This window comes from Protomyctophum parallelum, assembly GCF_964188405.1.
Source record: "Protomyctophum parallelum genome assembly, chromosome: 2".
NCBI lineage: Eukaryota > Metazoa > Chordata > Actinopteri > Myctophiformes > Myctophidae > Protomyctophum > Protomyctophum parallelum.
In genome coordinates, this window is record NC_139699.1 from 61,743,318 (window position 1) to 61,750,567 (window position 7,250).

The 7,250-nt window shown below is 42.5% G+C and overlaps 1 protein-coding gene across 1 annotated transcript in view; it reads left to right on the forward strand.

The window, feature by feature from the left end:
* The window catches only part of LOC310855263 (MAM domain-containing glycosylphosphatidylinositol anchor protein 1-like), a gene marked incomplete at its 5' end in the record, with an annotated part of 242,772 nt that overhangs the window by 183,148 nt on the left and 52,374 nt on the right, over positions 1-7,250 (forward strand). The gene's annotated exons all lie outside the window — the stretch shown is intronic.

The following is a 7,250-nucleotide window of genomic DNA, read 5'->3' on the forward strand; positions in this document are numbered from 1 at the left end:
CGCAGTTTGAGACAATGTAGGGTTAAAGTGGTTCAACTGATTTTGTTGCTACACTAACTCATTTTGCTGGGAACCACCTGGAGCTCCTCCAAGGACCCCTGGGGGTACCGGGAGCCCACTTTGAGACCCACTTCCCTGAAGGTTCCACTGTTAGATGGACCACCAGCTGCCCCAAACACCGGCCTCGAACGTGGTTTGATGAACAGGTCTAAAGACATTATGACGGGAGGAGAAGATACTGTCCGCAGTGTCCATGACAGCTGCAGTGTGTGTGTATTAGGTGGTGTAAACAGGCTAAGTAAACGTGGGTGTTACTGTTCATAGGTTGGGGGGGGGATATCAGCTCTGTGGTCTGGGAGTAGACACCTAATCAATAGAAACCTGCAGTGAATTAACAATGCCTCGCACAGTCCCTCTGGTCCGTTCTTTTTTAAGGGGTCATGTGACTCATGTGTGTTATTTATTTATTTTAGCTTGCAGCGCCTGTCTCCCATGCATTTCAATGGTAAAGACACGCAGCACCCGAGCATTGCGCTTCAACACAAATGGTCAAGCAAATGGTCTGTAGCACCTCTTTATCCAAGGTGTTACATTCCCCCACTCATCCACGGCAGAGGTAACCATTCGGTGTCATACTCAAGGTCATTTTGCCATTTTCACAGCAATATGAGAAAAACATCATTCCTTATAGTTTGCAGCAGTTCAGTGGAATGACTTGCCTTTCCAGCCTCAAATTGATCAGTTCCTTTGAAAACGTTAAATTCACATACAAAATATGGTTGGCCGATAACATGTCCTAATGTTTTTTAATCCATGTATACTGACCTTTTAGTGTAGAATAGATAAATAACAAAGTGAAACAAACAAAAATTGGTCCGTTTTTGTGAAATTGTTTTGTTTTTGGGTTTGTTTTTTTTAACCCATTCTGACCGGGCACCCATTTTGGTGTTGGCATCATGTTATGCTTTAGCTATTGAAAAATAGCAGATCTACAAGCTCATATCGCGCCACCGAGTGGCGCGATACGAGCTTGTAGGTCTGCTATTTTTGTAAAAATCGAAGAACGACTGACATTTTTAGAATCTGATCTCAGGTCAGAATACAATTTATACAATTTAGTATTAGGTATTTCGTTTTTGTCTGTTTTGCATTGTTGCTCCCCATCCCCTTTTCCCAAGAGGACCACAACGGAAACAAGCCTGACGGCTTTCTTGTGTCTCTATCCTTTTGAATGTATTTTCAACAAAGTAATCAATCAATCAATCAAAAGCTGCGAGCTTTCACTTTCCAGACAGCCTGGGCCCCCCATCACACACACACACACACACACACACACACACACACACACACACACACACACACACACACACACACACATCCCCCTGTCCAGAGATTGAGTCCCATACTGGTAACAGCAGACCTGTCAAAAAGCCAGCGTTTCCTTTTTGACTAAATACCACCCATAGGGACTGTGGAGGAAGGACTATCATTATGATAATCTCATGTTTGCATTTTATTCTCAAGTGATTGCAGTAACATATACCTTCACTCTGCGGCCACTCCATGAGTGCTTGGGATAAATTCACCCCACGTTTACGGGGGAAAAAAAGGAGAGAAAAAAAAGAAATAAAGGAAAAAACAGCACAGTGCTGCAGCAATCATGAACAGAGCTCTGAGCTCTGTTCTGATAACAAATGTTCTTATAAGCTCTTGGTGGCTGGGGAATCATGTGAATTCTTATTTCTGCCATCATATAAACTCTCTCTCTCTCACACGCACGCGCGCACGCACGCACACACACACACACACACACACACACACACACACACACACACACACACACACACACACACACACACACACACACACACACACACACACACAGGGGGAAACACATGGCCTTGGGCTTAAACGTATAATAAAGGAAGAAACCACCTAACTAAATTTTAGAGGTTTTAAGATTCCCCTGCTTAAATCAATGCTATTGAACACCCTTTACGTCTCTGTGTTATTGAATCAATGGAAAGTATTAAATAGTGCTTTGACAAAAACTTGAGCTGGATGCTCCTGAAATGTCCTGAAAAATGAACATTTTGGAGTTAGATATAGTTTCTTCCAGACAGCAGAGATATACCACATTTACAGCTCTGTGCGCTGGGGTGTGCTGTGTGCACACACTGGCGTCAGTGACAATGTAGTGGCCAGATAATGAAAATATACAGATAATCCCACAATGAAATGTTGGCAAAATACTATAGATCCAATGATTTGATGAATTTCTCACAGGACATCCCGCATGGTGTCTTTGTCGGTTTTGGCGTGCTGTACGCTATAGACTGCCATAGACATAAATACTGTACATGGACACCACACTGGCCACTGGGGCCATTATGTCAACACCGCTGCCATATTAGCTGGGTCAGCTGGCCATAACTCCACTGCAAGCAATATGCCCGAGTCGTATATATAAGTATGCGAGACTGCAGTTTATTTTCTGTTTTATAACCATTCATATAAGATGTGCTTCAGTATGAAAATACTGTCTATGTCTAATTTAACATATCCTGCATCATAACATTTCTGAAATTTCCAACTAACCAAAGTGCTTGAAAAAAGTAAAAAAAAAATCTGAGAGTTTTCGTTATTTTAATGAGGGCCTTTCTCGGCCCCACCCTTCTCCCATGTGTTTAGTTTCCAAGATGGCCGCAACACCAGGAGGGGGTGGGGCGGAGGTGAGCGGGGCGGGGTCGACCATATGCCCTTACTGGGCTGCATTCAAGACACTTGCCTTTGTGTCTGCCACCTGACTTGTGTCTAAACACAGCTTTGATGGATGTGTTCTGCCCCCCCTCTCCCCCATCAAACAAAATGTTTGGTCAAACCATATGGGCTTCCATTGGAAATGCATTGGAGCGGCCATTAACCACACAGACACAAGACAAACCCTAGACAGGTGCCTTGAATTTGTGAATGCAGCCCAGTAAGGGCATATGTCGACCCCACACGACCCTCACCTCTGCCCAACCCCCTCCTGGTGCTGCGGCCATCTTGGAAACTAAACACAATATAAACAATGGGAGAAGGGTGGGGTGAGAAAGGCCCTTATTGTGGAAAGTCCTCCTCTCTCAATAGACCTAAATAGACATACTGTGCATGCAGCATTAGGAGGCACGGCTGATATGATGTATATATTGTATTTATGCTACAGCTCAAAGTCGGGTCCGGGTACCCAGCTAAATTATAGTTAATAAAACATAAAAATTGGTTTAACTACTTTAAAACTATATACATAGACTCACAGCGTGTCCCATATGACATGTTGTGAGCCTGTGGAACATTTTTTTTTATGTTTTATAAACATTTTACCAACACAAATCCTGTATGAGGGCCATGTCGTGAGACATGGCCAAAGCATTTCCGGTGGTCCCCAGTCAAAAACGTTGAGAACCCTGTGTCCTATATGCCACTGTGAATAGTTCATGGTTTTCCACCATGGGCAGTTCCACTGCTACTGTGAAAAGTTCCACCATGGACAGTTCCATTATCACCAGGCATGGACTGTTCCACTTTCACCATGGACAGTTCCATTATCACCATGGATAGTTCCATATCACCATGGATAGTTCCATATCACCATGGATAGTTCCATATCACCATGGATAGTTCCATTATCACCATGGATAGTTCCATATCACCATGGATAGTTCCACTATCACCATGGATAGTTCCATATCACCATGGATAGTTCCATATCACCATGGATAGTTCCATATCACCATGGATAGTTCCATTATCACCATGGATAGTTCCATATCACCATGGACAGTTCCACTGTCACCATGGATAGTTCCATATCACCATGGATAGTTCCATATCACCATGGATAGTTCCATATCACCATGGATAGTTCCACTATCATCATGGACAGTTCCATATCACCATGGATAGCTCCATATCACCATGGATAGTTCCATATCACCATGGATAGTTCCATATCACCATGGATAGTTCCATATCACCATGGATAGTTCCATATCACCATGGATAGTTCCATTATCACCATGGATAGTTCCATATCACCATGGATAGTTCCATATCACCATGGATAGTTCCATATCACCATGGATAGTTCCATATCACCATGGATAGTTCCATATCACCATGGATAGTTCCATTATCACCATGGATAGTTCCATATCACCATGGATAGTTCCATTATCACCATGGATAGTTCCATATCACCATGGACAGTTCCACTGTCACCATGGATAGTTCCATATCACCATGGATAGTTCCATATCACCATGGATAGTTCCATATCACCATGGATAGTTCCACTATCACCATGGATAGTTCCACTATCACCATGGATAGTTCCATATCACCATGGATAGTTCCACTGTCACCATGGATAGTTCCATATCACCATGGATAGTTCCATATCACCATGGACTGTTCCACTTTCACCATGGACAGTTCCACTATCACCATGGATAGTTCCACTATCACCATGGACTGTTCCACTTTCACCATGGATAGTTCCATATCACCATGGATAGTTCCATATCACCATGGATAGTTCCATTATCACCATGGATAGTTCCACTATCACCATGGATAGTTCCATATCACCATGGATAGTTCAACTATCACCATGGATAGTTCCACTATCACCATGGATAGTTCCATATCACCATGGATAGTTCAACTATCACCATGGATAGTTCCATATCACCATGGATAGTTCCATATCACCATGGATAGTTCCACTATCACCATGGATAGTTCCATATCACCATGGATAGTTCCACTATCACCATGGATAGTTCCATATCACCATGGATAGTTCCATTATCACCATGGATAGTTCCACTATCACCATGGATAGTTCCACTATCACGATGGATAGTTCCATATCACCATGGATAGTTCCATATCACCATGGATAGTTCCACTATCACCATGGATAGTTCCACTATCACCATGGATAGTTCCACTATCACCATGGATAGTTCCACTATCACGATGGATAGTTCCATATCACCATGGATAGTTCCATATCACCATGGATAGTTCCACTATCACCATGGATAGTTCCACTATCACCATGGATAGTTCCACTATCACCATGGATAGTTCCACTATCACCATGGATAGTTCCATATCACCATGGATAGTTCCATTATCACCATGGATAGTTCCACTATCACCATGGATAGTTCCACTATCACCATGGACAGTTCCATTATCACCATGGATAGTTCCATATCACCATGGATAGTTCCACTATCACCATGGACAGTTCCATATCACCATGGATAGTTCCACTGTCACCATGGATAGTTCCATATCACCATGGATAGTTCCACTATCACCATGGATAGTTCCATTATCACCATGGATAGTTCCACTATCACCATGGATAGTTCCATATCACCATGGATAGTTCCACTGTCACCATGGATAGTTCTACTATCACCATGGATAGTTCCATATCACCATGGATAGTTCCACTATCACCATGGATAGTTCCACTATCACCATGGATAGTTCCACTATCACCATGGATAGTTCCATATCACCATGGATAGTTCCATTATCACCATGGATAGTTCTACTATCACCATGGATAGTTCCACTATCACCATGGATAGTTCCACTATCACCATGGATAGTTCCATATCACCATGGATAGTTCCACTATCACCATGGATAGTTCCATATCACCATGGATAGTTCCATATCACCATTGATAGTTCCATATCACCATGGATAGTTCCATATCACCATGGATAGTTCCATATCACCATGGATAGTTCCACTATCACCATGGATAGTTCCACTATCACCATGGATAGTTCCATATCACCATGGATAGTTCCATATCACCATGGATAGTTCCATATCACCATGGATAGTTCCACTATCACCATGGATAGTTCCACTGTCACCATGGATAGTTCCACTGTCACCATGGACAGTTCCACCATCACCATGGATAGTTCCACCATCACCATGGATAGTTCCACTATCACCATGGATAGTTCCACCATCACCATGGATAGTTCCATTATCACCATGGATAGTTCCATTATCACCATGGATAGTTCCATTATCACCATGGATAGTTCCACTATCACCATGGATAGTTCAACTATCACCATGGATAGTTCCACTATCACCATGGATAGTTCCATATCACCATGGATAGTTCCATTATCACCATGGATAGTTCCATTATCACCATGGATAGTTCCATTATCACCATGGATAGTTCCATTATCACCATGGATAGTTCCACTATCACCATGGATAGTTCAACTATCACCATGGATAGTTCCATTATCACCATGGATAGTTCTACTGTCACCATGGATAGTTCCATATCACCATGGATAGTTCCATATCACCATGGACAGTTCCATTATCACCATGGATAGTTCCACTGTCACCATGGATAGTTCCACTATCACCATGGATAGTTCCATATCACAATGGATAGTTCCACTGTCACCATGGATAGTTCCACTATCACCATGGATAGTTCTACTATCACCATGGATAGTTCCACTATCACCATGGATAGTTCCATATCACCATGGATAGTTCCATATCACCATGGATAGTTCCATATCACCATGGATAGTTCCATATCACCATGGATAGTTCCATATCACCATGGATAGTTCCATATCACCATGGACAGTTCCACTATCACCATGGATAGTTCCACTATCACCATGGACTGTTCCACTTTCACCATGGATAGTTCCATATCACCATGGATAGTTCCATATCACCATGGATAGTTCCATTATCACCATGGATAGTTCCACTATCACCATGGATAGTTCCATATCACCATGGATAGTTCAACTATCACCATGGATAGTTCCACTATCACCATGGATAGTTCCATATCACCATGGATAGTTCAACTATCACCATGGATAGTTCCATATCACCATGGATAGTTCCATATCACCATGGATAGTTCCACTATCACCATGGATAGTTCCATATCACCATGGATAGTTCCACTATCACCATGGATAGTTCCATATCACCATGGATAGTTCCATTATCACCATGGATAGTTCCACTATCACCATGGATAGTTCCACTATCACGATGGATAGTTCCATATCACCATGGATAGTTCCATATCACCATGGATAGTTCCACTATCACCATGGATAGTTCCACTATCACCATGGATAGTTCCACTATCACCATGGATAGTTCCACTA